Below are 18,439 nucleotides of genomic sequence, written 5' to 3' on the forward strand. Positions count from 1 at the left end.
CGTCATTATTTTAGATGAATCCAGATTCTGTTTACAGCATCATGATGGTCACATCCCTGTTTATGACATTGCGGTGAACGCACATTGGAAGTGTGTATTCATCATCGCCATACTGGCGTATCACCTGGTGTGATGGTATGGGGTGCCATTGGATACACGTCATGGTCACCTCTTGTACGCACTGACGGCACTTTGAACAGTGGACGTTACATTTCAGATGTGTTAAGACCCACGGCTCTACCCTTCATTCGATCTCGGCGAAACCCTACATTTCGACAGGATAATGCACGACCGCATGTTGCAGATCCTGTATGGGCCTTTCTGCATACAGAAAATGTTCGACTGCTGTCCTGGCCAGCACACTCTCCAGATCTCTCACCAATTGAAAACGTCTGGTCAGTGGTGGCCGAGCAACTGGCTCATCATAATACGCCAGTCACTACTCTTGATGAACTGTGGTATCATGTTGAAGCTGCATGGACAGCTGTACCCCGTACACGCCCTCCAAGCTCTGTTTGACTCAATGCCTAGGCGTATCAAGGCTGTTATTATGGCCAGAGGTGGTTGTTCTGTGTATTGATTTCTCAGGATCTATGCACCCAAATTGCGTGAAAATGTAATCAGATGTCAGTTGTAGTATAATATATTTGTCCAATGAATACCCGTTTATCATCTGCATTTCTTCTTGGTGTAGCAATTTTAATGGCCAGTAGTGTAGGTACCAGTGGGCAGGAAACAATGCCATACTTATTGATAGTCTAATCAAACAGGAGCAACAGTGATACGGGTACTGACCTTCATCGTACATGTATTTATTGTCACTGTTTGTTTACAACCATTTCAAACTATTACTCTTCTCCATGTACAGCACTGAGAGAGGTGGGGTAATGGTTAGCATGCAGGTCTTGCATTTTGGAGTACGATAGTTCAGATTCTCGTCTGGCCACTCAGATCTAGGTTTTCTGTGATTTCCCTAAACCATTTCCAGCAAATGGCAGAATGGTGCCTTTTAGCGAGCACAACCAATTTCCTTCCCAACCTTGAAAAAATCTGAACTTTTGCCCCATCTCCAAAGACCTAAACATCTGTGGATCATTAAACTCTAATCTTCCTTCCTTGTTTTAATCTTCCTTCCTTGTTTTGTGTGCAGCACACACTTCCACCCTGAACTCAGCAAGTAACCTGGTTTTGTGAAACTCAGGGCCATTGAGGTGAACTTCCAATGCTTCCTTTATAACTGAATCCTAATACATTCTCGTCTGAGTCTGGGTGATTGTCTTTTGGAACCTTATTTTGCAACTGTTTTCCAAGCTGTGCTCTGCCACTGCCAATATATCTGATTCTCTGTGTTTTAAGTGACAGTTGGGTTCCACACAGTATACAGCTACAGTTCAGATGGTCTGACCAATATATTTAACATTACATTCATACAGAATTTGGCATAATTAACAGCTGAAGCCAATGGGAACTGAAGCCATAAAAAAATAAGTGTTGCTCTGTGATACTGGACAGCAGTTTTGCAGATCAATTCTTCTACCTTTCTTGTTGTTGATTATGATCTGTGTGTCCTTCCAACTACTGGGCACAGTTTTTAGGTTGAGGAAGTCATGGTGTGATATAGTAAAAACGGGGCTAAGTCAACTGCAAATTCTGTTTATAATCTGAAAGTGAGTGTTTCTCAACACTGCTCACACTAATGGATATGTCACCAATCTGTGCAGTGGTATAAAAATTAAACTGGGGAAGTGCTCGTGCATCCTTCTTTAGAAAGGAACATTTTAAACAGGGCTCTAGCATATCTACTTTTATTTTTTTACCCTGGATTTTGATTCTTATGTCGTCAATAAGTGTCCCCAAACCAGTGACACAGAGAGCCTTTTCATATTATTGGAATTTCTCTGGGTTTTTGGGGGAGATCTTTGGATATGATTCTGCAGTGGTAGTTGTTGAGGATTTCACACACTGCCCTTTTACAGCCAAAAGCAGTCACTCAACATTTATCTGTGTATAATTTTTTGCTCTGTTTTATGCCTATTATGCAGTAACCACTGTTTGTTTAGCAGTTTGTTTATAGTAATGTATGCTGTGGAAGGTCCATCACATACATATATATTCAGATCTTGGTTGACTATTCATCTCATCTTGAGAAATAGTTCCTCTACAGGTTCATACACTGTGTTAATTGTTTTGGCCTCCACCATGGCTTATGACATTGCTGTCTCTGTGACTAGTTTACTGGAAACATAAATCTTGTTTCTTATTTTAGTTGCCCTCAGTAGGTTGGCAATAATTGTTGCTATAACTCTCATGGTTACTGATAGCAGTCTCACTGTTGACATTCTCAAAAAGGTCAGGTCTACTAGTTGCCATTACATATAATATTTTTCTGTAATGACTGGACATGCATACTATTCAGAACTTTTCAGAGAAAGCATTTAATATTATTTTGCAGGTTGTCTTGTCACACTTGCTACTTACAAAGCTGTAATAATCCGTATTGATTAAACTTGCCTCAAGTGATACAGTGTAGTTGATGATCATGTGTATTAGTGAGCTGTCTCTCTAATTCTTTTGGTTACCCCTAAGGACACATTGGTGGTCAACAATGGATTTGGTTGTAAATTTTACCCACTCTTTGCTCTGAGTCTTGCCCAAACAATCTCTTATGCTGATGCAATTTCAATGACTTTGGATTTGAGTTTCTTGTCTGTTATGACAAATACACCACCTGCACTTCTCATTAGCCTGTCCTTTTGATATACACCAAAAAATTTCATCTCTGTAAATTTTGGATGTAAGCCAAGTTACTGCACCTAGTGTTACTTGAGTGCCATTGGTTTTTGTGTGTGCTTCACACAATTGGCCTTGTTGCAAATACTTCAGTAGTTGACCATTTGGATTTTAATAGTCTCATCTGTGGGTGGTTTTGAATATTATTTTAATACTATGGGGTCTTGTACATTACCTTGACTGGGCAGGGATTTGCCTCGTGTAAAAAGGGAGAGAAGGAGGGGGGGGGGGAGAGAGAGAGAGAGAGAGAGAGAGAGAGAGAGAGAGAGAGAGAGAGAGAGAGGCTTCTTGTGTACACCAAAGTCAGTGTAAGCTATCTGGGTAGCAGCCTCTGATGTGTAGTTTACAGTGTACCCCTAAACCACTTAAGTGGACACTACCACCCTCAACACAATATGTAAGGATGGGAAGTCACAGAACCTTCAAAGTCTATGGTTCAATCCTTCTACTTGATTCAGAGTCAGACTGCCATGATCATTTCTGAGGTCATGCTGCAGAGACCATACTGCAGATTCTGAGCTTTGTAGAACAAGGCTAGTCTTCTCCACTTTCTCAGCTAGTCACTGGAATAATTGAAGTATGACTTCTTAATCTTGAATGTGGGCATTCTTTTTCCAACACACACCACAGGCTGCAACAGGTTACAATGTATTCCATCAATGTGTGCTGTAACAGGTTGTTCGATGTCTCAGATAAGGATCCCAGGCACGTTCACTGAGTGTGCAAAGTGCTCCATCCCATCCCTTGTTGACATCTCCCTAAGGGAGCCAATCTACATTTAATATACACACTCTGCAAACCACTGTGAACTTTGAGGCAGAGTGCACCTAGCATGCCATCAGGGGCTCAGCATTGATTTATTGAGTACGGATTTGGCGACCCTGGGGTGCTTCAACGACCACCGCGCAGCATGGCAGTACAATGTTGTGTGTCTCAGAGAACTGGCAATAATATATATATATCCCTCAATCTCAAGGTGTGCCGTGCACTGATGCTGCCACATTTCAGTTGTATAAGGCTTACTCAGGCACATGGGGCTGTATGAGTGAGTGGACCCTTAGTTTCCTAGCTGCTCATGGGACAGATGGAATCCTTGAAATCATCTTCTTTTCCTCCCAGAGGGAAGTGTATACTGCCTGAGAATATTCACATCCATTCATCCAAAAGATTGAGAGAGGCTAGTCCTCCTGATAATAAGAATACTTTGGAATGCAGTAACAGTGCTCATGGAGTTGTGAATAATAATGTGTTTCTGGTGATATCCATAAGTATTTGGGAGGCCCTCCTGGAACAATTAAATCTATAAAATGGCTGCATAATGGCTCATTGTTTGTTGAAACTAACAGATCAAAGCAGGTAGACCTTCTTAAGAAATCATAAAAACTGGGTGACTATGATATCATTGTTGAGATGCACCTCTCTCAACGCCAGTAAGAGCATGGTCACATGCCGAGATATCGTGGACATGGACATAGCAGAACTGAAGCGACAATGGGCATCCAAGGGAAATGTTGACGTGGAGCAATGAATGCACAGGAATAATGGAGCAACTAAAAAGACTGCCACTTTCATTGTCACATTCAATTCTCTGACACTGTCTGAATATCTAATGCGGGATTCCTTTGACTTAATTTTTGGCCTTACATTCCAAACCCTATGCGGTGCTATGAGTTGTGAGGGTGAAGCAATCTGCGGGAACCGTGGAAAAGCAGTCATGGTGCTGGGACTGACTGACTGCCTGTCTCTGACGATCTGCATCAGCTGTTCTGGGAATCATCCAGTTTGGAGATGAGGCTGCCCTGTTATTGCTGAAGAACACAAAATACAGGAGATAAGTGACCTAGCAGATCCCCTATGCTGAAGCCAAAAAAGAATATAAGGCAATGGAATTCCCTGTGTTTGCCACCTCATATTCTTCCATGGTGCAGAAACCTATTCTCAAGGAGGACTGTTGGACACAGACGACGCCTAGTGTGCCTGTAACCACCACAAGCACCTGTACTTCCATGGGTACATGTCAATGAAAAAACAGTAAGGACAAAGCAATCCAGGCAACTGCACCAGGAAAGACCGACAACGGCTCCACGGCGAGCATCCAGAAAGTACAAGAAAAGAAGAGTGCCTCATCCTTGAAGGGACAGGGTGCAGTGAAAGACTCGAGACGTTCGGGACAAGCTGTCCTGAGTGCCGTCAGACATCATTCTTTTCCATCTAACTGATGAGGAGGATATCATGGAGTTAGATGCCTGGGATCCAGGCAGCCCCTCCACTCTCCCTCACTCTTCAAGTGCTTCACCTCCCCGGTGCAAAGACAGGAGTAAATTAAAACTGCACCAATGACTTGGTTTCCACTTTACAGTGGAACATGAATGGGTTCAGGACTCACATGGAGGAACTGAAACTCCCAGCACAGGCACGTCCCTTGTGCTATTATTTACAAGAAATATACGCTATACCTATACAAACACAGGGATATACACTATACCAAAAGGATGAACTGTCGGGGGAAAGGGCCAAGGGAGGTGTCGTAGTGTTTGTCACTAACACGCACTATCCTCTGCTCTCTCCTTGGCTACTGATCTGCAAGCAGTTGCAGTTCAAATTCATGTGTGTTGAAGAATCATTGTTTGCTGACTGTATTTCTCTCTGCAAGATGCACTAGACTCTGAGGCTGTCACGGATCTTATCATACAACTTCCATGACCATTCCTCCTCCTGGGAGACTTCAATGCCCATCATGTCCTTTGGTGCTCGACCAATAGTTGCCAAAGGCGTCGGATAATGGAAGGCCTCATGACATCTCATGAGCTGTGCACCCTCAACACAGGTACTCACACATTTCTCTACCACTACTGGCTCATTCTCAGCCATTGACCTTTCTTCTATTCTCCCACCCTCACTGACTCTGTTCAGTGGGAGGTCATTGATGACTTTCATTCCAGTGACCACTTCCCCATCCGCCATGACCTAATAAATGGCTCACCACCTGAAGTTAATCTCCCAAAATGGATGATCAGCAGGGCCAAATGGATGCGTTTCAGCCAGCTGGTTGTGTTCGAACACTGTGACAGTATCCAAGGATGGGTGAAGCACATCACACGAGTGATCCATCGTGCCACTCACTTCTCCATCCTGCAGTCCTCACATCATCTCAGGCGGCGACCAGTACCTTGGTGGACAGATGAGTGCTGTTCTGCGATCCGGACATTTTAAATGTTGACCAACATCAGATAACCGTAGGGCCTTTAGAGTCGTGAGGGCCAAGGCTTGACACATCGTTAGTTAGAGTAAGAAAAGGTCATGGCAAGCATTCCTGGACTCCATCATTCATTCCACTTCTTCTATAAAAGTATGGGAAGACATCCAGAGGATTTGCTATAAACACACAGCCATTTACCGATAGCAGCAGTACTGAAACAGTGATGTCTCCAGACACCACCCAGAGATATTTCTCAGATGCTGGCCGAACATTTTGCACAAATTACTGCCAATGTGAGCCAAGATCCAGCATTTTGTCACTATCGTGTGACTATAGAGGGAAAAGTTGGACTTCATGTCCAAAAGTTCTGAGGCCTACAACTCCCCTTTCTCCATGTGGGAGCTCAAATCAGCACTGACCCAGAATTGTGACACTGCACCCGGTCACAACCACATCTGGTACTGCATGCTTAGACATTCGCCAGTGGCATCAAAAGAAATCCTCCTCAGTTGTTTTAATCTAATATGGCAGACAGGCAACTTCTCCAACTCATGGAGGGAGGCAATTCTGATCCCTCTCCTCAAACCAGGAAAGGACTGTGCATGTCCCAGTAGTTATCAGAGTATTGCCTTAACAAGCTGTGTGGGAAACCATTGTCTGGTCTAGTTGTTAGAGACCAGGCAACTCCTTAGCTGCTGTCAGTATGGATTCCAAAGATTTTAGTTACTGTCAACAATCTGATGCTCCTAGAGGTGGTTATTCAACAGGCTTCCTTCCAGAAGCATCACAGTATTGGCATATTCTTCGATATAAAGGCATACGATACTACTTCGAGACACTGTATACTCACACAACTGCATCGATGGGGCTTTCATGGCCACCTCCTTATCTTTATAGAGTCTTTCCTGTCTCAGCAGTTTTTTAGGACCTGAGATGGTGACATGCTCTATGACTGATTTGAGCAGGAGAATGGTGTTCATCACGGCAATGTTTTAAGTGTAACCCTCTTCGCCATAGCCATCAACAGTATCACATCTGTGGTAAGGAGTCCTGTACAATGCTCCTTTTCTGTACCTCCTCCAGTGTTGCAATGGTGAGCCATCAGTTGCAACTTACAGTGCAGAGGTTAGAGGAATGGGCTATAAATATAGGTTTCCAGTTTTCTGTGTGTGTGTGTGTGTGTGTGTGTGTGTGTGTGTGTGTGTGTGTGTGTGTGTGTGTGTGTGTGTGTGTGTTCACTTTAATCTTTCTTGTCATATTTTTAATTACCTGCCTTGAATATGGCGGACACCATTCTACGTTTTAGAGACAGTGCACTTTCTGGGCCTCAACCCTGAAGGCAGTGAACATCATCAAGTGTCTTATCCACAGGTCTTGGGAGCAAACAGGATGTGTCTCCTTCAGTTTTATCAGGCTTTTGTGCATTCGTGGCTGGACTATGGTTGCACATGTATGGGTCAGTTAGGCCTTCTTACTTGTGGATCATTGACACTGTCCATCATAAGGAGATTTGGCTGGCCATGGGTGCTTATTGGACCAGTCCCATATCTAGCATCTGTGGTGACATGGGGGAACCACCACTTACCATTTGGTGCCAGCTCTTGATAGTGCGTCAGGTGTCTAAATTCTGTGCAGCTCCAACTTCAGGTGCACACTGTACTGTTGCTCGTCCACCTCTGGAACTCCTTTTTCCAACTCTCCATCAGCCATGATGCCTTTTGGGATCTGTGTGCAGTGTGTGCTGGAGTCACTTGATGTGGAGCCAGTATGACCCCAGATCCAGGGTTTTAACTGTCTGCTGCCCTGGTTACTGGAGAGGCCCAGAATGATTTTAGGTTTTGTGCGGTACAGGAGAGAGAGCACTCCTGCTTCCATTTTTAATGCCATATTTTCTGATATTTTATCTGAATACGACAACCATGTAGCTGTCTTTACAGATGGGTCCAAGCAGGGGGACTCTGTTGGTTGCATCCTGGTTCATGTACTCAGGCTCAGGCTGCCTTCAAAACTCACTGTCTTTGACACAGAGTTATATGTGATCTTGTGAGCACTGGAGCATCTGAGTCATTCTCCCAGTGTTAATTTCTCATCTGCTCAGATTCTCTGAGTGCCCTTTACTCTCTCCAACGTTTGTACCCAGCCGATACAGTAACCCAGAATATCCAGGATGCCCTCCTACAACTATGATTGGGGAAGGAGGTGTCTTTCTGCTGGATACCTGGGCACAATGGAATTGTGGGGAACGAAAGGGTGGATGAAGCAGCCAAGGCGGTGTGTTGTGATTGTCTGGTATTTTGGTGTGCTATCCCCCTGCACGCTATCACCTCGCTGTTGAGGTACAAAGTCACGTGTCGATGGGAAGACGAGTGGCTGACAGTGACTGGTAACGAGCTCTGTGTCATCACAACTTGGCCGTGGAGTACTTCCTTCCAGCCACATCGATGAGTTGAGGTCCTTCTTTCTCGGCTTCACGTAGGCCACAGCCCTGCGACACATGGATTCTTACTCTGGCGAAAGGACCATCCAATGTGTGGTGCTTGTGGCATGCGGATCAAGGTATTCCACATTTTAATGGACTGCGTTTTATCTGCCATCTATTTTATGTACTGATCAAGCAAATGTGGTTATGGTTTTAAAGTTTTGTGAATTGTCCAACGTTTTTAACAAGATTTTAGGGAGATGTTCTTAATGTGTCAAAGGGTGGCTGGCTCACCTTAGTTTTTTGTAAGTTGTCAGCCAGTCACATGTCCCTGAGTTTTTCTTTTAGTTCTTCTGTGTTTGGTTTTCTTTGTGTTTTAATTTCTTGATTAGCTCTCTTCCCTCCTAATTGGTTTTAGTGCATGTGATACAGAGTGACTTGTGTGTCGTTTAGAGTGCATGTGTGTCCAACACTTTTTGTTTATCTCCACATCATTTGTTTTCATGACCTTGCTGTTGCATGCCCATCAGACACACACACACACACACACACACACACACACACACACACACGCACACCTACCTGTACCTAGCACAGTACCACTTGTCAGTATGGAATGTGGGATGAATGACTCATTAAATGTTTCTCTGTGCTGTAATTAGTTTGTGAATACCCTATTGCAGGATCGTTTTCCTCATCTTCAAGAGGCTGTCAGTTTAGTGTTTTCAACATTTATCTGACACTCTCCTGTGAATAAAACAATCCTGTGACAATTTCCTCTGTCATTATTTGTATACATTCTGTATCTCTTATGAGCTGTATTTGGTATCTGTCCTACACATATGAGCAATATTTTAAGATGGGGCACAAAATTGATTTGTAAGCAGTCTGCTCTGTGGTCTGACTATGTTTTCCTGTACCCTGCCAATGTCTAAATCTGCCACAGGCCTTACCTGTGACTGAGAATGTGGCATTTAATTTCATACTCTTACGAAGTGTTAGACTTCAGTATTTGTTTGAATTGATTGACTACAGTATCAATCATTCACAGTTAATCATATGATATTACCTCAAATATGGACTTTCTGCTCAAGAATCTGTGCTGCAGACAACTCAGTGATTCAGTTTGGCTGTGTTCCATAATAAATGTATTATTGGTGATACACAGGCTACCTCACTATGGAATGAAAATATTTCCTGGAGACTTGAGATCCCTGCTGGCACATGGTTAGAATGAAAATGGTAATTCCAGTCTCAGGAATGTGGAAGGACTCACAGTTGGTCTAAGACTATGACTAGCATAGCTCTGCCTTGTTTACATGTCTTGCTAACTTTTTACGACCTGGCAGGTTTTATACTGTAGGTATGGTTGTCAGAGGACCTACTGCTACACATGAGTTCCTGGGATGCTGAGATAGTGGCTGAAAGAACATTAAGAGCAGCACACTGAGGGACTTCAGTCAGTGGCTGAGGCTGTGGGACATTCTCCATTATTTCTTGGCTTTCATTTTTCCTAAGTGAAGTTGGCGTAAATAGATAATAACGTGAATCTTAAACACCTGTATGCTTCTACCACTGCTTTAACAATGGATACTCCTGGTTGGACTATCAACAATATAAGGGAAAGGATAAATTGATACTCATCGAAAGATGAAACACTGAGTTGCAGACAGGCACACTGAAAAGACTGTTACAATTTACCTTTTTGCCAAAGCCTTCTTTAGAAAGAAAATGCACACACATTCATTCATATGAGTAAGCATACTTCACACACACTCCAGCAGCTCAGACCAGAATGTAACAGCAGTTCAGGAAAGCTGGTGCTGCAGGAGTGGATCCAGATGACTTGGGTTGATTTCATTGGCTGCTTCACATTCTGTGCCATCTGGATTCCCCTCCACCACAAGCTTTTCTGAACAGCACAAGTGGGAGTTATCTTACAACACATCCTCCATTCCCAAAATTATCCTGGCCACAACCTGCAGTAACCTACTGTCCCCACACATTCCACCCAATATTATGTGCCACCATCTTCCAATACATGTCCCTCATTGTGTGCCGCCTCTGCCATTTCACCCACCTGTCTTTCCTCTTCCCTGCTCCTCTCTTTTTGTACTTCCTCCATCCCTCCCCCATCTACATGATGCTGTGCCCGGTAGTCTTCATCCTTCCATCCAGTCCCTGCTTTCTCCAGCAGACAGCACTCCTCTCCCCCCCCAGCCATTCCCTGCAATCCCTTAGATCAAATATGGTATAATAGGATTATCAGGAGAGTGGAAAAAAAGAAAAGAAGTGCAGAATAATTAAAATTAGTGTGTGTGTTTTGTTACAGGGGAACAGAGCAGGAACAAAAATCAGGAATAGACTGATTTTCATTCTAAACAAAATTATTACACACAATATTGTAGATGTTCAAATAACTCAGAGAATTCAGCAGGGTGACGTCATCAACAACTGCTGATATTTCAACAGGAGCACACCCTCCCATTTTCAATGCATCACTACAGCAAGTAACTACTGTGCAAGGGAATTAAAATGCAAGTTTTCTGAGAAACTCTGGAAGGTGAAACTCACACACACTGTAAACACTAGCACCGTCACAAACCAAAGTTATCAACAATGAAGTTGATAATCAACAGGTGAGGTAGCTTTAACTCTGCCCCTCTGTCTTTTGACGAAGGAGAGAGCAGCATTCCTTGCAAAATTCAAACAAAAACCACCATCTCTCTTTTTAATGTGACTTGCTAATGTAATTTCAACAGCTTCCTTAATAGCAGTATCCCACTAGCTGGAAGTGCATACCATAATCTCTGTGTCATATTCCATAGAATGACCAGAGTGAAGACTACATTCCACAACAGTGGATTTGCTTGGCTGTTGTAACTGTGTGTGTTACTTATGCTCAATACACAGATCTTCCACAGTTTTGATAATCTGTCCTGTATATGACATGCCACAACTGCAAGGAATATATTAGATACCAATCTTACGCAAACTGAGATCATCCTTTACAGAACCTAAAAGGACCCTGATTGTAGGTTGCAGTCAAAAAACACACTTTATAGTATATTTCTGCAAAATGCAACCTATTTGTTATGTAAAATGCTCCCTGCTTAAGACAAAAAGGCCATAGACTTTGATGTCAACTCAGTATTATCATCACTCACTCATGGCACAGTTGGTCTATAGCACACTGCATTTCCGATCTGTCTTTCACTATAACCAGTCTGATGAAAGGTGACTTCAACATGGGCTAACTCAGCTGACAAACTCTCAGAGTCTGAGATGATATGGGCCCTGTGAACCAAAGTATGTGATTGAGCTGAATGGTGGCAACTGGTAGCTTTCAGAATCAACCTTCCTCTCTACCATCACTCTAAACATTCTACACTCCGTCTGAAGAGACTGTGAAAGGCCCAGTGGTACCAATTAGCTCCCGTGTCATCCTCTCAGCCCAGGTGCGTCACTGGATGTGGATATGGAGGAGCATGTGGTCAGCATGCCACTTTCCCAGCCGTTGTCAGTTTTCGTGACTGAAGGCACAACTTCCCAGTCAAGTAGCTCCTCAGTTTGCCTCACAAGGGCTGAGTGCACCCAGCTTGCCAACAGAGCTCGGTAGACTGTACGGCCACCCATCTGAGTGCTAGCCCAGCCGGACAGCACTTAACTTCGGTGATCTGATGGGAACCACTGTTATCATTGCGGCAAGGCCGTTGGCCAACAGATATTAGGGTGGGTTAAATTCGAGTGTCCTAAAAAAATTGTTCAAATTCACACTGCCATGAGGCCAAACAGTGAGCAGGGGAAACAAAGAAAAAAGTAGGCAGGTTTCAAAGCCACTGGCTCCAAGGCCCGTTCCTCAAACTCTTCCTTAAACAAACTGGCAATAATAGGTGGCAATAGCTGTACCATCACAACTCCACCTGTCTACTCCTAGTATTGGTCATTGAGTAAAAAGTAACTGGAAGTCAACACATGTTTGTTAATTCAGCACCAAACCTAACCTTAATCGACTGTACAGATCAGACAGAGTAACACTAGTGGAGAGAGAGACCACATCAAAACTTACTAGAATATCAAAGTCATTCAAATGCATCCCCTCTGATCATTGTAAGTAATCTGCTGAGTTCTTAACATGGTGCTTACATCAACCTACTGTAGGGCTCAATGGAGTAGCAAGGTGTTTTGCTACACCATATGTCAGAGCATAAATGTTACAAATGGATGAAGATTACCACTTCCTTGTGGACCTTAGGAAAGCCGTATAACCTAAGGGAACAATACAATAAGAATTAAGACTCTTGATAATCTTCTGCAATTAGGAACTTTTCTTCAGGACACTGCTAGTCTTTCTCTCAACACTTTTTGTGGGTTCAGCTCTAATCCTGTGACCTGCTGAATCAGACAGTAAATTATGCATCTCTTGAAAGTAGTCCTGCTTACCCAAAACAATGGTAGCACTGCCTTTGTCCACAGGTAAAATAACATCATCTGGATCAACTTTAATTGAATGTAAGGCAGCTTCTCATCTGGTGTGGTTTTACTCGTGGATGGTCTTGGGTGGACTTGCTCCACTCAGCACATGACATGCCTCCCTCCCAGCATCATCTGCAGCATCAGGAGGTAGTTAGAACAGCCTATTCAACAGAACTAATTAAATCAGTTTCTGAGTAATGCTATTTGAACCTTGCCCTAGCACTGATCAAGCTGTGTCATCAAAAGTATCTCTGTGAGGTTTATCATAGATCGTCAAGATATAATAGTAGTCTCTGAGTCATGGAAGTATTCAAACTTCACCAAATGCTTGGCAGTTACAGAATGAAATTCCCAGTCAGACTGTGATCAAGAAGCACCATCTATCATATCCCAAGAAAAGGCCAAAATTTTTGAGACAATCATTAAGTGAAGCCAAAACAATTCCTTGAAAACAATATCCAACTGTTGATGAGTGTAATGGATCCATTAACGAACAAGAGCTCGGCCAGCACATTGCTCGTTGTGGTTGATGGCAGGAAAACTAATATGAAGCACAATTTTGGCAAATGTTGGGAAAATATTTTGATCATTTGTCCTAAGAAAAAATGACACCACACACTGAAATCTTACTCTACTGGAGGCAAAGTTTATCCAGTGCAAGCAATGATACATCTCCCCCCCCATAGAAGTAAACAATTGAGACCTGAGTTTCTTCCAGTGTATGAATGTTCAAATAACTTGCAGGAATGTATCTAGTTGGCATCATTGATAACCACCAATTTTTTGACACGAGCATGCCCTGCCGTTTTCAAGGCATAACTGCAGCAAGTAATCACTGAGCAAGGGAATGTAAAACCTCAGTATTCAGAGAAAACTCTGGAACTGTAACACTCACTCACACTGTAAACACAGACGACACCACAAACCAAAGATGCCCAAAGTCAGAATTTATCGATAGTGGATTTAATAATCAATGGCTGAAGTAGCACTAACTCTGAGCCTCTGTTTTTTTGACAAGCGAGTGAGCAGGATTTCATCCAGAATTTAAACAAAAACCATCATCTGTATTTATAAAGTTAGTTGAACAGTGGAAAATCAAGGATGGAATTTAACAATACTGTGAAAAAAAAAAAGGTTTGCTACTCACAAGTCAGAATAGAAGCTGAGTCACAGATAGGCATAACAAAAAGACCGTCAGAAAGTGAGCTTTTGGGCAACTTGCCTTTGTCATAACACACACACACACACACACACACACACACACACACACACACACACACACAGGCGCACAAACATAGCTCACACACATGACCACAAGTCTCTGGCAGCTGAAACTAGACTGCGAGGAGTAGAGTATGATCATGGAGGCAACTGGTTGGTGAGGTAAGGAGGAGGTGGTGTGGGGAGGCGGACGGATAGCAGGATAGCCCATCCTCTGCTAGTAGGAGCATGCAGTAATGAGGTGCAGAGAAGGTAGGGCAGCTATATGCTGTCAGGAGGTTAATCAGAGGGTGGGGGAGGGGGTAGCAGTTAGGAGAGAAGTAAAAAGAGTGCGTGCATTGGTGGAATGTGTAGTGCTGGAATGGGAACAGGTAAAGGGCTAGATGGATGAGGGCAATGACTAATGAAGGTTGAAGCCAGGAGGATTACAGAAACGTAGGATATATTGCAGGGAGGGTTCCCACCTGTGCAATTCAGAAAAGCTGTGTTGGTGGGGAGGATCCTGATAGCACAGGCTGTGAAGCAGTCATTGAAACAAAAATCATAGTATTGGGCAGTTGTCCAGCTCCTTCTTGGCCAGTTTGTCTGTGGCCCTTCATGCGGACAGACTGCTTGATTTTTGTTGTGCCCACATAGAGTGCAACACAGTGGTTGCAGCTTAGTTTGTAGATCATGTGGCTGGTTTTATGGGTAGCCCTGCCTTTGATGGTATAGGTGATGTTTGTGACTAGACTGAACTAGCTGGTGGCATGAGGATGTGTGGGACAGATCTTGCATATAGGTCTGTTAGAGGGATATGAGCCATGAGGCAAGGATTTGGGAACAGGGGTTGTGTAGGGATGGATGATGATATTGTGTAGGTTCAGTGGGTGGTAGAATACCACTGTGGCAGGGTTGGGAAGGATAGTGGGTGGGACATTTCTCATTTCAGGGCATGACGGGAGGTAGTTGAAACCTTGGCTGAGAATGTAATGCAATTGCTCCAGTCCTGGGTGATACTGAATCACTAGCCTCCTCAGTGGCCAGATCGTGGGTCTTTAGGAGGTGATGGGTGATTAGAAAGATAAGGCTCAGGAGATCTCATTTTGTTCAAGGTTGGGTGGGTAAGTATTGTTTGTGAAGGCCTCAGTGAGACCCTCAGTATATTTTGAGAGGGGCTGCTCACTACTGCAGATGTGACAAACATGGGTGGCTAGGCTGTATGCAAGGGACTTCTTGGTATGGCATTGGTGACAGCTGTCAAAGTGGAGGTATTGCTGTTGGTCAGTAGATTTGATGTGGACAGAGGCACTGTTGTAGCCACCTTTGAGGTGGAGGTCAACATGAGGAAGATGTCATCTTTGTGTTCTGGATTAAGGATGAGATCACCCTATCCACATTCCTCCAGAACCTGAACACCTTCTCCCCCATTCGTTTCACCTGGTCCTGCTCAATCCAGTAAGCCACCTTCCTCTCGTGGCTCAGTACCGCCCTCGACTGGAGCAACTGTGTTACATTCTCTGCCAGCGTTTCGACTACCTCTCATCATTCCCTGAAAGGAGAAATGTCCTACCCACTATATGTGCCAGCCCTCCCACAGCAGTTTTCCACCACCCACTGAACCTACACCATATCCTCATCCATCCCCACACAACCCCTGCTCCCAACACCTTGCCTCATCTCTTATATCCCTGTAATAGACCTGTCCCATACATCCTAGTCCACTCCAGTCCAGTCCAGACACAAACATCACCTATCCCGTCAAAGGCAAGGCTACATGTGAAACCAGTCATGTGATCTACAAGCTAAGCACATACATTGTGCTCCACTCTACGTGGATGTGGCAACTAATAACCTGCCAGTCTGCATGAAAGGCCACCAACAAAACGTGGCTAAGAAACAGCTGGACCACCCTGTTGCTGAGCAGAGCATATTGCCGAACATGATGTTCTTCATTTCAGTGACTGCTTCACAGTTGTCCCATCTGGATCCTTCTCATCAACACCAGTTTTTCAGAATTGCACAGGTAGGAACACTCCCTGCAACATATTCTATGTTTCCATAACCTTCCTAGCCCCAACCTCCATTAGTCACTGTCCATACCCATCTATCCCCTTACCTGTCGCCATTCCTGCAGTACACATTTGACCAATGCACACGGTCTTTCTACTTCTCTCCTATCCACTAGCCCGCCTCTGCCCCACCCTCCGCGTAACACATCTAGCTGCCCTACCTTCCTACTAGCAGCACTTTACAGTCCCCCCCATCGCTACCCTGTTGTCCCTTCCCCTCTCCATCCCAGCACCCCTCCCCCCTCCCCCCTCCGCCCCTTACTCCCACTACCCGGTTGGCCTCTATCCTCATGTACTGCTGCTCGCAGTCTGGCTTCAGCTGCCAGAGACTGTGGTCATTTGTGGATGAGTTGTGTTTGCATGAGTGTGTGTGTCTATGTTGTCTTCTTTTGACAAAGGCCTTGTTGGCTGAAAGCTCACTTCCTGACAGTCCTTTTGTTTTACCTATCTGCAACTCGGCGTTCTCCACTACGTGTCGAGTAGCGACTATCGTCTTCACAGTATTGTTGTAAAGTTATTTGCTAACTTAATTTCAACAGCTTCCTTAGTAACAGTATCCCACTAGCTGGAAGTGCACATCATGATCTCTGTGTTGATGACTCTATAAGCAGACTGGTGCAAAGACTTTGTTCTGCAGTGGTGGATTTGCTCAGCATAAGTGTGTGTGCTGCATGTGCTCAGTACACTGGGCCTTACTGTCCTGATAGTCCAACCAGTATATGACATGCTACAAGTGCAACAAATATGGTAGACACCTGGCTTATGCAAACAGAGATCATTCTTACTGAACCTAAAAGGACTCTGGTGACTGTAAAACACACTTCACATCATATTCCATGGAAATACAACCAATTTTGTTTAAAATGTTCTTTATGTAAGGCTAAAAGACCTTAGATTTTCATGCAAACCCAATATTATCCATCTCTCACCCATTGCAATGGTCAAGAGCACAACACGTGTCTGGTCTGTCTTTCACTATAACCATTCTGATGAAGGTGACTTCGAGATGTGCTAACTCAGCTGACGAACTCTCAGGATCTTGGATTACATGGGCCTTGTGAACCAAGGTACAAAGTACCTCTTCATGTTAAGCCAGCTGGCCAGCACATACAAGTCAACCTGAGTGTCCCAACATACCGTCGGCCTTCCTTTCTGTGGCTCGGAGTCTCATACTGTATCTTGACATTTTGTAATGATTCTTATGGAGAAAGTATTTGATGTGGCAGCTTCATCTGTGTTAGGGAAAGTTAAATTTTTCTCTGACTCCCAAGTGTTTGCTAGTGTTTGATTTTATTAGTTTTGTTGATGAGCTGTTTTTAAATCACCTGATAATACAGATGAGGCATGTGGTGTGCTGATTCTGGGACATCCACCCAAGAGTAATGTCACAGCAGCTGAGAGGACTGCTTTACATTCACTTAAAGAGTTGATCCAGATATTGTTATTTTACCTGCAGACTAGGGCAGCGCCACCATTGCTTTGGGTAAGCAGGACTACTTTCAAAAGATGCAGTACCTACTGTCTGATTCAGCGTGTTCCAAGATCAGTGCTGACACCGTATAAAGTGTTGAGAGGAAGACTAACAGCATCCTGAAGAAAAGTTCCTTATTTCAGGAGCCTATCAGGAGTCTTAATTTCTATTGTGTCATTCCCCTTAGGTTATATGGCCTCCCTAAGGTCCATGAGGAAGTGGTCCTCCTCATCTGATTGTAACATTTGTGCTCAGATGTTTTGTGTAGCAAAACACCTTGCTACTTTATCAAGACTTTGATAGTCTAGTAAATTTGATGCGGTCTCTCTCTTCACTAGTGTTCCTCTATTTCATCTGTTACAGTTGACTGAGGTTAAGTTTGATGCTGAATTAAAAAACGTGTTGACTACCACTTACTTTTTATTCAATGGCCAATACTGGGAGCAGACACAACCATTGCAATGGTAAGCCCATTGTCACCTATTATTGCCATTTTCTTAACTGGAAGACATCAAGAAAATTGTCTTGGAGTCGGCAGCTTTGAAACCTACATGTTTTTTTCAGGTATTTAGATGATACTTTTATTGTTTGGCCTCATGGCAGTCAGAATTTGAATGACTTTTCAGAACACCTGAATTCAAGCCACCATCCAACTCAACATGCATGGATACTCTATACTTTTCTTCACAGGACCCATGTCATCTCAGACCCTGAGAGTTTGTCAGCTGAGTTAGCCCATCTTGAAGTCGCCTTTCATTGTAATGGTTATAGTGAAAGACAGATCAGACATGCATTGTGCTATCGACTGAATT

At 43.8% G+C, this 18,439-nt stretch overlaps 1 protein-coding gene across 7 annotated transcripts in view; it reads left to right on the top strand.

Moving 5' to 3' along the window:
• The window catches only part of LOC124776255 (thiamine transporter 1-like), a 562,692-nt gene that overhangs the window by 186,106 nt on the left and 358,147 nt on the right, over nucleotides 1-18,439 (top strand). The window lies entirely within an intron of this gene.

Source organism: Schistocerca piceifrons, chromosome 2, assembly GCF_021461385.2.
Source record: "Schistocerca piceifrons isolate TAMUIC-IGC-003096 chromosome 2, iqSchPice1.1, whole genome shotgun sequence".
Classification (NCBI taxonomy): Eukaryota; Metazoa; Arthropoda; class Insecta; order Orthoptera; family Acrididae; genus Schistocerca; species Schistocerca piceifrons.